The sequence below is a fragment of the Natrix helvetica genome, assembly GCF_964273705.1.
Source record: "Natrix helvetica genome assembly, chromosome: 10".
In the NCBI taxonomy this organism is placed as follows: Eukaryota; Metazoa; Chordata; class Lepidosauria; order Squamata; family Natricidae; genus Natrix; species Natrix helvetica.
In genome coordinates, this window is record NC_138561.1 from 8,322,190 (window position 1) to 8,339,793 (window position 17,604).

The 17,604-nt window shown below is 39.9% G+C and overlaps 1 long non-coding RNA gene across 1 annotated transcript in view; it reads left to right on the forward strand.

The window, feature by feature from the left end:
• The first annotated feature begins 1,315 nt into the window (after positions 1 to 1,315).
• The window catches only part of LOC309397405, a 249,882-nt gene continuing 233,593 nt past the window's right edge, over positions 1,316 to 17,604 (forward strand). The window contains exons 1-2 of the long non-coding RNA XR_014176251.1: positions 1,316 to 1,622; positions 16,243 to 16,380. This is a non-coding gene — a long non-coding RNA (uncharacterized lncRNA). The remainder of the gene's footprint in view (positions 1,623 to 16,242; positions 16,381 to 17,604) is intronic.

Sequence of the window (17,604 nt, forward strand, 5' to 3'; positions counted from 1 at the left end):
TCATCTATCTATCTATCTATCTATCTATCTATCTATCTATCTATCTATCATCTATCCATCCATCCATCCATCCATCCATCCATCCATCCATCCATCCATCATATCTACCTGTTGTGGGAGCTTCATCACTGGAGGCTTTCAAGAAGAGATTTCACTGCCATTTGTCAGAAATGGTGTAGGGTCTCTTGCTTGGGGGCAGGTTGGACTAGATGATCTATAACGTCCCTTCCAACTGTGTTAAACTGTAAGATGGAATATAAACAAAGAAAGAAAGAAAGAAATCCCCCTATGACCATAAAATAGATCTGAACTGCAAAACGTTTTCTGTATTTCTTTGCTGATATTTATTTATTTATTTATTTATTTGGATTTCTTCAGCCAATCTATGGTTAATCCATAGATTTCTTCAGCCAATCTATGGTTAATCCAAATCTTGGGAGTGCAATAGTCTCTAGATTCATCTTTGGATCACTTTTGAAGGAGACAAAGAACAGGACACCCAACTATGATCCTGAAGATAGAAAGTACAGGTCCAGCAAAGTCAAGTAATTGTACACAAGGGCAAAGTTAGCAAGCTAGAAAAGTGCTAAACATGAGGAGTAGAACATAGAATAGAGCATAGAACACAGGTGGTCCTTGACTTATGACCTGATTGAGCCCAACATTTCTCTTGCAAAGCGAGACATTTGTTAAGTGAGTTTTACCCCCATTTTACAACCTTTCTCGCCACAGTTGTTAAGTGAATCACCGCAGTTGTGAAGTTAGTAACATGGTCATTAAGTGAATCTGGCTTCCCCATTGACTTTGCTTGTCAGAAGGTCGCAAAAGAGGATCAGGAAACCCACCCGTGGTCATTAAGTGAATCTGGCTTTCCCATTGACTTTGCTTGTCAGAAGGTCGCAAAAGGGGATCAGGAAACCCACCCATGGTCATTAAGTGAATCTGGCTTCCCCATTGACTTTTTGTCAGAAGGTCGCAAAAGGGGATCAAGTGATTTCCCCTCCCCCCCTCAGGACACTGCAATCGTCATAAATATGAGTCGTTTGCCAAGCACCTGAATTTTGCTCGGGTGACCACGGGGAGGCTGCAACGGTCATAAGTGTGAAAAAATGGTAGTAAGTCACTCTCCCCCGTGCTCTTGTAACTTTGAATAGTTACTAAACGAAGCATTGTAAGGGCTTCTTGGAGGGCTTCTAGTCCTCAAGGATGAAGAGCTCCTTGAGAGTAAATGGTCTACTTGGGAGGAAGGCTGTGTGGGGGCCTCTTAATTACTAACGAGGAACAGCTGGATTTGGGCGGGGCCATAGAACCTCAGCCAGAATAGGCCTCAGTTTACCACAAACCAGTTTCCCAATGCCATGAAGTTGGCTACGCATTTTAACCAGGTTTCTGACCAATTTCTTTTCACTTTATTTCTTGCTGTCCTGCCTTTTATTAGTTTCACACATAACTCAAGCGGCAGACATCTCCAACGCGCCTTCCTCCTCTAATTTGCCTCACAACAAAAACAACAACCCTGTGAGGTAGATTCGGCTGAGAGAGAGAGTGACCGGCCTAGCTGGCTTTCCTGCCTGAGGCAGGAGTCGAACTCGCAGCCATCTTCTGCCTTTATGGATGGTCTGGTAGGTCTATTTGGGCTGCTTGGTGGGTGTTACAGCTAGTCCTCGACTCATAACGGTTCATTTAGTGACCATCCAAAGTTGCAGCGGCACTGAAAAAAAGGGAACCAGGACCGTTTTTTGACCATTGCAGTATCCCCATGGTCATTGATTAGAATTCAGACGCATGGCCACGGACTCATATTTATGACGGTTGCAATGTCCTGGGATTACAGGATCCCCTTTTGCGACCGATTCATATTTGTGACGGTTGCAATGGGACCCCCCTTTTGTCAACTTCTGACAAGCAAAGTCAAAAGGGGGGGGGAGTCAGATTCACTTAACAACTGTCTTACTAACTTACCAATGGCGGTGAATCGCTTAACCACTGTGGCAAGAAAGGTTGTAAAATGAGGCGAAACTCACTGAACAAATGTCTCACTTAGCAACAGAAATTTTGGGCTCAATTGTGGTTGTAACTTGAAGATACTATCTGTATTTTGCTAGACTATGGAGTGTCCCTTGGCTTATTATATTAGATGATCCTTTGGCTTGTACATTATGCCACATCATTGCTTTCCTGGCAAACGTACCTATAAATTGTTCAGTGTAGTCAAATGTTTGGGTGTGGATGTCACACTTTTTCAGTTTCCCATGATATGAACTTAAGTAATGAAGTTTATAAAATGTGGGTTAGAATGCCAAATATACTAATCAAAGTTAAAGCATGATTTAGTATGAGGGACTAGCTTAATGTAAAGAGTTTCCCCCAATCGTCACTTTAAAAGCAGAGTATTATAGCTAAGCATTTTGATTGTAACTTAACACTATAGAACATAGAAGCAGAGAGGAGCAACAAAGATGATTAGGGGACTGGAGACTAAAACACATGAAGAACGGTTGCAGGAACTGGGTATGTCTAGTTTAATTAAAAGAAGGACTAGGGGAGACATGATAGCAGTCTTCCAATATCTCAAGGGTTGCCACAAAGAAGAGGGAGTCAAACTATTCTCCAAGGCACCTGAGGGTAGAACAAGAAGCAATGGGTGGAAACTAATCAAGGAGAGAAGCAACTTAGAACTGAGGAGAAATTTCCTGACAGTTAGAACAATTAATCAGTGGAACAGCTTGCCTCCAGAAGTTGTGAATGCCCCAACACTGGAAGTCTTTAAGATGTTGGATCGCTATTTGTCTGAAACGGTATAGGGTTTCCTGCCTAGGCAGGGGGTTGGACTAGAAGACCTCCAAGGTCCCTTCCAACTCTACTATTGTATTATTATTGTATAACATAGAATAATAGGATTGGAAGGGACCTTAGGGGTCTTCTAGTCAGCCCATGGCAGGAAATCCTATACCATTCTTTGGACTTTCTTTGGGCTTGATGGCATGGATACAAATCATCATAGAACGAATAACAGAATAAGAAGATAGAATAGTAGAGTTGAAAAGGGACCCCAGAGGTCCTCCAGTCCAACCCCCCCCTCAACCCAAGCATTTATCCCTTTCTGATAAATGGTTGTCCAATGTCTTCTTAAAATCCTCCAGGGATGGAGCACTCACAATTTCTGAAGGCAGCTAGTTAATTGTTTTAACTGTCAGGAATTTCTCCTTAGTTCTAGGTTCTCTCCTTGATTAGTTTCCATCCATTGCTTCTTGTCCTGCCCTCAGGTGCTTTGGAGAATAAATTGACCCCATTGCCTTTGTGGCAGCAATGGGATCTTTATTTCTTGCAATATGCCCTAGGCTTTGTGGTTTATTGAAACATGAATTATCATGTGTGAATCCAGCTACAGAGTTTCATGGCTAGAAACTTTAACCTGGTTCTGAGGATTTTGATCTAATACTCATTAGATCAAATATATGCAGAAAGGTTTCAGGAACTGGATATGTCTAATTTGTTTAATGAAAAGAAGGACTAGGGGAGACATGATAGCAGTCTTCCAATATCTCAGGGGCTGCCACGAAGAAGAGGGAGTCAAGCTATTCTCCAAAGCACTTGAGGGTAGGACAAGAAGCAATGGGTGGAAATTAATCAGAGAGAAGCAACCCTAGAACTAAGAAGAAATTTCCTGACAATTAGCACAATGAATCAGTGGAACAGCTTGCCTCCAGAAGTTGTGAATACCCCAACACTGGAAGTTTTTAAGAAGTGATTGGATAACCATTTGTCTGAAGTGGGTCAACCTATTCTCCAAAGCACCTGAAGACAGAACAAGAAGCAATAGATGGAAATTAATCAAGGAGAGAAGAAGTGACCTAGGACTAAGGACAGATTTCCTGACAGAACAATTAATCAGTGGAATGACTTGCCTTCAGAAGCTGTGGAGCTCCCTCACTGGAGGTTTCTAAGAAGATATTGGACTATCATCTATCTAAAATGACAAAGAGTTTCCTGCTTGAGCAGGGATTGGACTAGAAGACCTCCTAGGTCCCTTCCAACTCTATTATTCTGTTATTCTGAGGGAGTGGAGTCCCCCAGAGTGTTTGAGGAAGTTGGTGGTACATCATTATTGTATACATAGAAGGTGATTAATGATCAATTACTACTTTACAGCTGTGCTCACAATTCACCTGAGACATTGGTAGGCTCTCCATTCCCGGGGTACAATAATAAACTGCCATGTGTGTTCTTGGATGGCTTTCTCTGATTTTATTTTGAAAATACAGTTTGATTCTGGAAAATAAAATCAGTTCTTGGTCATTCTGAATTACATAGCTTGTGGAATTCCTGCTTTCTTTGTGCACTGTGTGAGTAGTATACACCTAAAGTTGAGTATCTCTCAGTTGAGATACCTCAACTGAAATTCCAGAGGACTTCCTTAGACATATCTCTTAATTACTTTTTCTTGATCAACCAATAATAAACTCAAAGGCTATTGTTAGTTATCCCCTCTGGCCGCAATGCAAGAATGGGATTTAAACCCTGATAACATGTTGAAGTGTAACACGCTAGTACAAAATCAGGGCTGTGATTTTGCAGTGTTGGGTTGCGTGTTTTCTTTGAAAGTTTAGGATGTCACTTCAAAGTTATAATTTATAGGTAATACAAGTATTAAGTAGGGGATAATTGAATTGACTGTCGCTTAATTTCAATTGGTCAAATTTAGTTTGTAAATTTGTAAATATATCACAAAGCTTGTCCTGGTTCTGCCCAGATTTTAGAGAAGAGAATTCCTTGAAAATGGTTCAGAAAATGTCCTTTGGACCTTGCTCTTTATTCAAGCAGTTTTTAAACTTTGGATAATTCTGAAAAAAAGATGCCAGTACTATAAAGGATTTGCTCACTAGTTAAGATGAAGTTTTAAAGAACTGACACCTTTTTTTTCAGTGAGAGAAGGAAGAAAACACGTCTTTGTTTAGTGAGGAATAAAAAAGTCCTGTGCTTATTTGAGGTCTGAACTACACCTGCACATATAACTATTGAGCAACCTTGGAGAAGACTCCATACATTTGACAGTTATACCTTGGATTATTGGTTACTTTACTCCAGATTAACAAGATAATGGTGACCTGATCCATACTGAGACTCAGGCCTGGAGATAGAGGGATTTAAACCTTTGTCTTGATATTTCCTTGATGGATACAGATACCTCCAAGTCAATGAAAGAAGGAGACATATAAATATTGGCTCCCTACAAGAATGTGGATAAAAAAGACATTTTTTTCTAAAGATCAAGGGAACTATTCAATTGCTACCAAGGATGATATTCAACCTAGATGTATGCGGTCTCCTGCCTTGAGCAGGGGGGTTAGACTAGAGGACCTCCAAAGTCCCTTCCAGCCCTAATGATTATATGTTTGATGAACTCTCTGAGACTATTTGTTTAACAGAAAGGTTGGAGTGCTTTCTCTTTGTGGTTACTCAGGAACAGCAGTTGGAGAGGTTAAAGAGATGGCTTGGTCAAATTCTGAAGACTACTTCAAGTTCAGATATATTCATATTCTCAAACCAGAATACAAATAGTATGATTGGAAAAATGGAGGGAAACTGAACCTGTTTTTCTATTCTGGTTTCCAGGGAGAAGTGAGAATTTCTTGTTCCGTTATTTAAATTTTTTTCACTTCCTCTCTTTTATATGCATTCTCTGCTTGGGGTAACTAAGAAGAAACTTTGCTCTAGGAAAGGACAGAAGGAAAATTCAGAATGCAAGATTGGTTCACTGCACTCATGATCGACTCCAAGTATCCTTTTCCCCATGCATTTGTCCATGGATCCTTTATTTCTTTGGTAAAAATCTCCATCCAACTTTTTCAGTCCAATTCAAAGCTTCACAGTAGTGTCTTCTGACACGAAGTCCTTCAGATAGGTTCAGATAGTAGTTAGGAAATATGAGAAATTCTGTCCCAAAATAACAGAATAACAGAGTTGGAAGGGACCTTGGAGGTTTTCTAGTCCAACCCCCTGCTCAATATATTTGAAATGTCCAGGTTGTAGGAGATTGATTTTACAGAATATTGTTCTTCCTTGTTAAAGTAGATATTAACCTGAAGATGGTATTATTTTGTGCCCATTCTAGCAATCTGGAATCGCTAGACGTCTGTAACTTTTTGCAGAGGCACTCTTCCCAAAGGCACTGATGAGACATTGCAGGTCTTCAGGTTGTTATTTGTTCAAGTATACTCAAAGTTATGACTCTGGACATTTCCATGTTGCTGGTTCTGAATCAATTCTTGAGAACCCATGTGGGCAGTTGACATGTATTTACTTTGTCCTCCCCTTCAACACTGCAAGAGACCTGGTTTCAACCTTAAGACTTGAGCTCTATATAATTTGAAGGTCAACTATTGGATGGAATGCTTGCCTTATCCTTCCTCCTGGATCTTGAGCTTCACCTGCTCTGTGAATGTTGAAAAAAGAACGTTGACTTGCTTTTGCAATTCTTCAGTATAAGTGTAGGCAAAACTTGTTGTTGTTAGTTGCAAAGTCATGTTTGACCCATCACGACCCCATACACAACGTTCCTCCAGGCCTTCCTGTCCTCTATCTGAAGTCCATTTAAGCTCACGTCTACTGCTTTGGTGGCTCCATCAAGCCACCTCATTCTCTGCCGTCCCCTTCTTCTTTTGCCCTCAATCTTTCCCAGAAGTAAAGCTAATAGGATTGAAATTGACATTTCTTCTCTTTGGCAAGAGAAACAGCACATACAAACAATGGGGTTTCTTGGCTGTCTTCTTTCTTTTATATGGAGTGAAGGGTCAGTGGATTTTTGTTGCCATAGGAACTGGTGCAGCTTGAGATGGGGCAGTGACTTTCACTTCTTGATCCCAGAGCCGGCAGTCGTAAAGGTAATTGCTCTCTACTTTCTGAAGCGTTGAGGACTGCAAGCAGAAAAAGTGCAGAAATTTACCTGCTTCGCTTAGTCTTCACAAACTGGTTTTACAACCTGCCAATCCGTGGGAATGACCGAATTGTCACAAGGTACATGTGACACAAAGAACCCATAAACTAACCACAATTCTATGCAGCAAAGCCAGAAACAACTCAATCATATTGTAATCTAAAGTGCTGATTAAACTCAACCTATACATGAAACTTTTTTTTTTAATTTAACAAAACATATTCTGTTCCACTGATTCTTTTGAGTCCTGACTGGAGAAATTCCATGGCATTTAACCTAGAAACTGTTTTGAAACAAAAACCCTTGCTCCTCCCCATATACAAAACTTATCTATCTTCAGTAGTCCAACAAAGAAGGAAAAGTTTAATTCTCTTACTTTTTGCATTTTACTCCACAGCTCGCTATTATTCCAAAAATGGTAATCTCTGCATCCTATACTGCCCTTCTCAATAGATTATTTCATGATAGAAGGAATCTTTTTCAAATGTGTGCTAGAATAGGTGGGGAAAAAAAGTGGATTTCTCCATGAGGGAAATTTTTCCATCACTTCAAGTGATATAATTATCTGAAGAACAAAAAAAAAAAAATGGATTATCCAAGGCATCAGGAACTGGCTCACCACCCTTGGGATAAAACTTTTCTACATGTAAATATAATAATTAGAACAAAAGCTGAAAATCCGCCCCTGAAATTAGAAACTCTTTAACTGATTAGCTAAATATACTCTGGTTGGTTTTCCTTGCCTCTGGTGGTTTCATTAATATGGCTGAGGTAATTGTTTTTGTCTTGAGTACAAAGAACAATTGTGAAATTTGCCCTTTTGGTCAAAGAACAAGGATCAGTGTGACCTTGTGGAACATATTAAGTGCTGCTTTGTGGTGTCTGAATTTAAATTGTGTCCAAATGTGCTATCAGCTATAGGCTATTACTATTCAGGGAGTTGCTCAGATTTAACAAGAAACAAAGTGGGTTAAGTTGTCACCAGCTTTACAAAATTTGTTAAATACAATGCTGAAATTTCTCTTTCAAGAAAAAAAGCTTTTGTTGTCCTGCTTGCTTTTAGAGAGCTCTGGATGTCTTTAGAATTTCTTTGGAGGTTGTTCTTGAAGTGATTTGTTAGTACAAAGTCCTGGTGTTTGTATTCTGTTACCTTGATCTTGCAACAGAGTGAAATGTGATCCAAGACCTCAAGAGGAGCAATGCTATCACAATCAAAAGAAGACCTGTTGTCATTACGAATGTTGCTTATGTCAAAGAAAGCTAAGAAGTCTTCTTTCCAACTCTTCATTCCAACTTCTATCTTCCAATCCCACAAAAGGTGCCAGAAAAGACTACATGGACTGATGAAATAATTTCCAGAAGACAAATAAGGCTATCTACATGGAAACAATGTGGACATCAAATAGGCAATTGCTACCTCCTTGAATAAAAGGGATGTGCTGGCTCAGTGGCTAAGACGCTGAGCTTGTCGATCAGAAAGGTTGGCAGTTCGGGGGTTCGAATCCCTAGCACTGCATAATGGAGTGAGCTCCCATTACTTGTCCCAGCTTCCGCCAACCTAGCAGTTCGAAAGCACATAAAAATGCAAGTAGAAAAATAGGAACCATCTTTAGTGGGAAGGTAACAGCATTCCGTGCACTTTTGGCATTGAGTCATGCCGGCCACATGACCATGGAGCATGTTCGGACAGCGCTGGCTCTTCGGCTTTGTAATGGAGATGAGCACTACCCACTAGAGTTGGGAACGACTAGCACATATGTGTGAGGGGAATATTTACCTTTTACCTCCTTAAATACACAAACAAGGCAAATTGTTTCAAGCATTGGAACCATTAGAGTTGGATTACTAGATTTTATGGATGCTGTACTCAAACTATGTGCCATCAGTGCTCTCACACTAGTAAAAAAACACAATCCACTCCATAAGAAGACTAAAATCCATAGTCAATCTCCCCAACCATACAATTTTACTTGCTGGGGTATTATACACAAATACTCTCAAATGTGGATTTCAGGCTAAGAAGAAATCATTACTTATGTCAATGCAGTAGACCTTGCTACCAAGGTGTGGGTACATGTAGGGCTCCACATTATGTCAACATCTTTATAACTGAACTAGAATAATTCTTTCTGAACAGTTACCTTCTGATGCCCAACTTTTATCTCCCCCTTATGTTGCTTAGATTAATAAACCTTAATTAACAGAACCATTACAGATTCCAAAAACTGTGATTACTGAATTGAAGGCACCTTCACATATATTTTCTCTAATGTTGATACATGCCACCATCTACCAACAATGGTCCACTGGACTCTATGGGACATACAGACTAAAGTTTACACCAAAGAGTTATTGGATACAATTTTGACAAGATAGTATCAGAGCATTTTAACTTTCCAGCACACTCTATTACAGACCTTGAAGCAGCCATCTTGCATAGAAGAAACTTTGCCAGCACAATTGAGCAAAAAATTGCTGAACAAACACCAAAGGAAACTTCTTCAAATAAAAACAAAGGAAGTCCAGTTGCCTCTTGAAAAAAACACTTTTGGGATAACAGTGACCTGGATGGTTGAGAATCTCCACAGACAAACACCAAAGAAAGTCAAGAAGAAGAAGATTAGCAGCAAGGCAGACAAATTCAGTTACAGCAATGAGTCCATAGTTGGAAGATCTGAGGGATTGGGTTAAGATAGATTACCTTGCAGAAAATCTTCGGGATTGATAAGAATCCGTTCCAACTTCTTTTATTTTGCCATTAGAATAAATGAAAACTTTGGTGCACTGTTTTTTTTCTTTATCAACTGCCTTCTTTCCAAAAGAACAGAGGCAAGATTTATAAAAGATCGATATTAGTGATCAGTGCATCATTTGAAAATGAAATAATTGGCAATGAATTCTTTGCTCTTTGAGACTATGATGTAGTCATTGTCCTGGAATAGTCTTTAATTTCTGTCTCATATTATTATGTTGTTCTAATGCTTGGACTAAAGCCTTAAATTCTTCTATTGGTGCGGTCATTACTTCCAAATCCAAAACAATGACCCAACCCTGCTGAGCTTGGGACAGAGCAATACAAGGATTTTCCTAAATGCAGCTCCAGCTTCACCAGACATTGATATGCAGGGTAAAAATTATTCATTCATTCATTCATTCATTCATTCATTCATTCATTCATTCATTCATTCATTCATCAAATTATCAAATTATCAAATTATCAAATTATCAAATTATCAAATTATCAAATTATCAAATTATCAAATTATCAAATTATCAAATTATCAAATTATCAAATTATCAAATTATCAAATTATCAAATTTATATTGCCGCCTATTCACCCATGGTGACTCAAGGCGGCTTACAGAATGTAAAAACCACATCTAAAAGCAGTAAAACTAATTTAAAAAAACCCAAGTAAATTAATGTAATAAAATCATCCCCCATCTCCCGCCCAGTGAGAGCTGATCACACGAGCCATTTAATGGGCTCCAACCCACTCTGAATTCCCCAGGCCCACTGGCAGAACCAGGTCTTCAGTGCCTTTTGGAAGAAGGGGCCATTCTAATCTCTGCGGGATAATGTTCCAGAGAGAGGGAGCCACCATGGAGAAGGCCCTTCTTCTGGGTCCCACCAGATGTATCTCCCTTGGGGATGAGACCCACAACATTCCCTGCCTCCCTGCTCTGATGGGTTGGGTGGATGTGACCGGCAAGAAACGGTCCCTCAGATAACTTGGTCCCAAGCCATGAAGGGCTTTAAAGGTGATAACCAGCACCTTGAATTGCACCTGAAATTGATAATTTAATTTCATTTAATAAAATTCTTAATTTAAAATCCCGCTGAGCACTAATATGATTTTTTTAAAAAAGATAAATAGCATTAGTGCAATATAAAAATGCAAATAACGGTTAACCAAAACATGCCTCAATGTGATTTGTAAAACCCTCTGTAGAAAAGTAAAAGCCAGGGAGAACAGTCAAAATATTCCATTAAGAAATCTGCATGTTTAAAATGTAGAGGTATGAGCAGAGGGTTGAATAGAAGACTTCCAGCTCTATTCTGATTAATTGATTGATTGATTCAATGGTGGGTTTCTACCAGTTCGGACCAGTTCAGCTGAACTGGTAGTTAGTTTGATGGATGAAAATAGCATGCGCACCGAACCGGCAGTAATGCCAACAGCAACCCCCCCCCCCCCCGGATTGATTGATTGTATATGCCACAAGGAGTCCTCTGGACTCCTGCACACTTATAAATGGGAACCTCTATGCAACATGTAGGCTGATAAAAGTGGGGAAAGTGATTTATGGATTTATTTAACAGGGCTACCCAACTCGGAATGACCCTGAGTACAGGTGCAGGTTGGATATTTTCCTCTCAAAGGTAGATACTGTTATTTGCTGATATAAAGATCTTTACGGTGAAAAGTAATATATACGGAGATGTGTGTATACACACCCACATCTATGGGTGCAGACATGTCTAAGCATCTCTAGTTGTGTCTATCGTAATGCACATACTTGCACCTACTCTGTAAACATATTGTGAGCTTTTATACGCATAGAGAGAAAAATGATTTCCTGTATTACATCTGTTTATTTTATGTAGTTGCGAAAAGCAAATGGATTAGCTTGGTAAATGATGAATTGTACAGCAATTTCCACATCCAGGTGGAACAATGTCCATTTCCAAAGAATTGTTGGATAGGCCAAGGTTTGCTATTTTTCCTCAAACCAAAATTGTGCTGACTTTGCTTAATGCTGCCTATTTTTGGCCTAACAATATACCACAAGTACATAACGTCGGATTAAGGTCAATTTACACTGTCTGTTTTCAAACACTTATGTGAGTCAGAGGTAGGCAACTGTGCTGCTTTCCAAGGCGAAATTTTGCTGAATAGAATAGAAAGAATAAGAACAAGGAGCAGAATGCTGAAGAAGTAATTTGCTTTTCAAAGCAAAACCAGGATTAACATTTTGGCATCAATAGGATCCGGTATTAAGAGTTTGAAAGAGTTATAACAATGGATTCATCTTAAACAGAACACAGTCTTCTCATAAGCTCCAGAGACAGTGGACAATATGTTCCAAACTTAGGACAAGTCCATGTTGGTTGAGTGTTATTATGGCTGCTCAACTCATGATTTGTAGAAGGAGTTGGGAAAAGCAAATTGGGGAAAAGCAGATAAAATAATTAAGACATCCTGACAACATAGTTGTCTCTTTTTGAACAGTGATGAATCAAAACCAGTTTTTATCCCTTTGTTAAATAGCTGGAAAGGACATTCGAGAATTGGTGTTTCTTTAGAACTTCTGAAGATCAAACAGAAGGGGTTCACACAGCATGCTAAGTCTTCATGTAGTTTATTTGTGTGAATTAATACTTTGTGGCTTGCTACCCATGTTTGGGGCTTGGCATTTTGTGTCAACTCACCTCGTTGGAAGTTTAGTCAATAATGGTTAACCAAAGCATGCCTCAATGTGCTTTGTAAATTGGTCTCTCCCTTCCTCCCTAAAACTCTCTGTAAAAAAGTAAAAGCCAGGGAGCACAGTTAAAATATTCCATTGAGAAATCTGCATTTTTAAAATTTAAAGGTATGATTTTTATTCAGTAGAACACTTGGTCTGTCAGCTCGCTGGCACATCTGATTTTTGATTTCTTTATTGCTTAAAATAAAATTTGGAGGCACGTGCTTCTATAGGGTTTTCAGTTCATTTTCTTTTCTCCTTTCCACTCCCCAAGTCCCCTGTTCTTGATTCAGGCTGTAAACATGAAATGGCTTTGGGATGACATTATCAAGAAGATGATTTCCCTTGTCCCTACTATGACTCAAAGGTCATTTTTGATGGCCTTGTCTGATTGATAACTTAGTTACAATAAGAACAATAAAGTGATCAAATACAGATATTCCATTGGAAACCATTGGGGAAAAAAATTGGTGGAGCAATTTCCCTGATATAAATCATGGTAAAATTGGGGCTAATAAGGTGGCCTCTTTCAGGATTAGCATTTTACTTCTTAAAAGTAAGAACATTTTAGAATTGAGGACCGTTTCATTTTAATCCTCCAAGATAGGATTGTTTACTGGAGTAAGCATGGTCCTCCTTTTTATGAAAAGTATGGTGCATGGTTTAAACCTTCAGTTTCCTGTTACTGGGTCATAGAGGTGTGTGATCTGAAGACCTAATGTTTCTCATGCCCTCAACATTCTTAGAATACCCTTAAGAGAAGTCATATTGCCACCATTTATTAACATTGTGATTTTATTTATTTCTATCCTTTTAAAATTATTTTTACAAGTATCTCAAGGCAGTGAACATATCCATCTTACAGCATCCTTGCCTGGTGGGTGGGCTGTGAGAGAGTGACTGGTGCAAAGTCAACCAGCTGGCTTTCATAAAGCAACAGTGGTTTGTGGACTCCCATCTCCCGATAAAAATGGAAAGTGTATTAACGGAAGAGCAGCTGCATTCATTCAATTTGATACTCAAGTAGAGTTAGTACCAAATCAAGTGAAAGTTATTTACTCCATGTGGTACTTTGGGGAAAACTAGCCATGGCTTTAAAGCTAAGCATGATCTTCAAACCAGAAAAAAAAATTGCACCTCTATTGCACTGTGTGATCCCAACCATTCTTTGCAACATATCTGTTGTGGCCCACCAGCGGCCAACAGAGCTGGCAGCAGAGTCGGACAGTGAGGAGATTGGGGAGGAATATAGGCCAGTCCTGGGGGCTGAGGAAAGCTCAGATGAGGGCTCTGAGTTGGAGGCAGAGAGGGAGCTAGACAGCAGTGAGGGTTAGGGAGCTTGTTCCCAGTGTGCGCATGCGCAGAGCTGCCAGAAGACAAGAACAACTAAGAAAGCAGGGTCGGCTTAGGAATAAAGCCACACCTTGGAGGTGATTGGCCTCTCCCTTAGGAAACAAAGGAGGAGCGAATGGGGAGTGGGCTTTTGCAGGGAACAATTCGTTCCTTCGGTCGTTTCAAGAGTGGGAAGTTCTGTTTGTGACTATAAGAGACTCTGTGCCAAGTTTTGCCTTGCCCTGCATTTGGAAACTAGTTATCTGGCAGCTCTCCAAGTGAGATAAGGTTCATGTTGATAACTATTCCTCTGAAAGGTTGCTTGCTAAGCCTTGCTGACTGTGAATGAAAGGAATTCATAGTCATGTATATAAAAGAGGTTTTGCCAGGACCAAGACTCTGTTTCTTGCTTTTTAGAGAAGCCTGGGTCATTCTGCAGGTTCTGACCAGTTCTGTAGAACCGGTAGTGGAAATTTTGAGTAGTTTGGAGAACCAATAAATACTACCTCTGACTGGCCCTGGCCCTGTCCATTCTCTGCCTCCCGAGTCCCAGATCAGAAGGAAAAGGGAATTTTGTAGTATCCTTCCCCTGTCACGCCCACCAAACCACGCCCACAGAACCAGTAGTAAAACAATTTGAATCCCACCACTGGTCAGAATAATATCAAGGAAGATTGCTGGTGAATAATTACTCACCTGCTTGAACTGTGGTACTTTGCAGTATTCTTGAGAACGACTTGGAGAGATAACGTACCTTGGGTAGCCAAGTGGTCCCCTAAAGTTGAATGATGTGCCCCACTGGTACTTGTTTTACACCCTGTAGTGACATCTTTGTGCTGTTCTTCTGTTAGGAGACGGCTTCAAAGACCTCAGAGGGAGCTCTTGGCCATGTTCTCAGGCTCCAGGCATTACTTTGCATTATATTGTAGTCATGGGAACTCTGAATCACCGTTCAAGGATTTTATCTCATGCATAATGCATCCCCAGCTATTCGCTTGGATTTCCTGCATGCTAGAATATTAACAATTTCACTTGGGATTCATATTTGTCCGTTTCCCCTACGTTTAACAACAACACAAAAGTCTTTTTTTATTAGATAGTGTTCGTTTTGTGCACTTGCTGATCAGCCTCTTTGGGTCATTTTACATATCCCAAGCTTGCCTCTGAGATACCTTACAACATTTTTTGTCTCCCCTCTATTAATGTTATTAATGAAGTGGAACACATTAATATGCATTTCCTGAAAGAGCGTTGGGAAAAGGGAGAAATTCCTCAAAGCAGCCCAAATAATTGTTTAGAAAGGCAATATTTAAACATCTCTATTCAGGAGTGGGTATGGGAGTTGTTGTAGACGCATTGCATATGAGAATGTGCTATTCAAAATTGGACTTAGTACTTATTTTGCAACATTGGTGAATCACTGTTTTGGCTACAGCAATAAAATGTAAATGTTCCCCTTGCACATATATGCTAGTGTTCCTGACTCTAGGGGGACGGTGCTCATCTCCGTTTCAAAGCCGAAGAGCCAATGCTGTCCGAAGACATCTCCGTGGTCATGTGGCTGGCATGACTAAATGCCAAAGGTGCACGGAATGCTTTTACCTTCCCACCAAAGGTGGTCCCTATTTTTCTACTTGCATTTTTACATGCTTTCGAACTGCTAGGTTGGCAGAAGCTGGGACAAGTCACGGGAGCTCACTCCATTATACGGCACTAGGGGTTCAAACTGCTGAACTACCAACCTTTCTGATTGACAAGCTCAGTGTCTTAGCCACTGAGCCATCACATCCCGGCTATAGCAATAGCTAGATTCTAATTCCTTAAAACTGTGTTTTGTAGTTGAAAAATTAGGCTATGATCTGAGTTTCTAAATTAAAACAGGGAAACCATGATTTAAGGGAGGTCCTTGGTGCTTTCTGAGCTGGGCTGTTTTCTTGCAGATGTTTCATTACCCAAACTAGATAACATCATCAGTGTTAGTGGTGATACCAGTGCTAGTGATCTTTATTAGTACTATAAGATTTTTTAAAAACAATTTTTTAGGAGTGACTAGGGCAAAAGGATTTAACAGACAAAAATACAGGTTAGGGAGCTTAATTCTTTTCTTTAAGGTGTATTATTAAACTGAAGGCAAAACATATTTTGCCTACGGTCAGTCAAAATATTAACCTATTCATTATTTATTAATTCATTCCCTGGGTTTAAAGAATACATTGAACTAACCCCAAAAGTTGGGATCACACAAAATGTTGAGCCACAAAGAAAAGCCAAGTTTAATACAAACTGTAGTAAGTTGCAGGAATGCATTTGCTAGACCTTGAACACATTTGTGTAAACCCTGTTCAAACTTGTTGCGTCTAGTGCTGGAATTGACAGAATTAAACCACTAATTTCTTCAGATTATCTGCCAAAGTTCAGGAGGATTTTTTCCAAAGAATGTTTGTGGCTAAAAGTTCTTAGATTTGAATGAGTTACTAGGCTATTTTTCTTTTTAATCTTTCCAGAATTCAGCTTCACCAGATTTTACTTGACTGCGTAGTGCAACAGATTCTGGAGAAAGGAACATGGTGGTTTCCACGAATCATTCAAGCGCATCACGTTAAGCCATATTGAGCTTCTATTGCCTGGTGTAACTGGTGCAGGTAATTGTTTTGTTTCTTTCCATTCTGCATTGGGGGTGGCAGCTGTTGAGCAAGAGGGAAGTCTCCAGCTTTCTAAGCAAATGGAAAGGGATGGTGAGGTATCCAACTTTCAGGCAGACCTTGCTTTTCAGTATGCTAAACTTTTGTCATCAGCATCAGTTTAGTGCACATTTAGTTTAGTACACAGGGCCACAGTGGTGTAGTGGTTAGAGTGCCGTACTGCAGGTTACTTCTGCTGATCACCGGCTGCCAGCAGTTTGGCAGATCGAATCTCACCAGGCTCAAGGTTGACTCAGCCTTCCAATTTTAGTGGCAGAGTTGGAAAAAAAATACCTCAACCGTAGGGTAACAGTCTAACAATAAAGTAATAACAACAATAACAAAGCTAAAGGTCTTTATGAAACCTGGACATCTCACCATCCCATTCCAGTGTATAAGTATGATGAGATTCCTACTGTAATGTTTGCAGATCCATTTTAAATAGTAAGCAAATCCCAGTGAAGCTGCAAGAAATGTGATTGTTTCGGTATCAGTATGCAAGTGCGAAAAGAGAGACTGATTGATTTTCTGATTATTTCATGTACTTGTAGATAATCTGCATTATTTTAGAAATCTTCTTCCAAAGTATCTGGACTTAAAACAGGGATGTGTGTTTGTATGCATTGAAAAGTGTTTTCTGCCTCTACTCCTAAAGAGTTTTATCAATTTCTCTGATTAACTGTAGGGTGGTTCAGTGGCTAATACGCTGAGCTTGTTGATCAGAAAGTTTGGCAGTTTGGTGGTTTGAATCCCTAAGCACCGCGTGATGGAGTGAGCTCCCGTTACTTGTCCCAGCTTCTGCCAACCTAGCAGTTCGAAAGCATGTAAAAATGCAAGTAGAAAAATAGGTACCACCTTTGGTGGGAAGGTAACAGTGTTCTATGTTGAGTCAATGCCGGCCACAAGACCATGGAGACGCCTTTGGACAGCGCTGGCTCTTCGGCTTTGAAATGGAGATGAGCACTGCCCCCTAGAGTCGGGAACGACTAGCACTATGTGCGAGGGGAACCCTTTACCTTTACCTGATTAACTGGCAGAGAGACCAATTAAATTGTGAGATTAGGATATGGGATCTGGAAAACAGAGCAATTGGGAATAATTTTTGTCCAACAGATAAAAGTAAATGTTACTGGACATATTATTGGATTTGCACAACGTGATAAATGAAGCCAGCATGGGACAGGG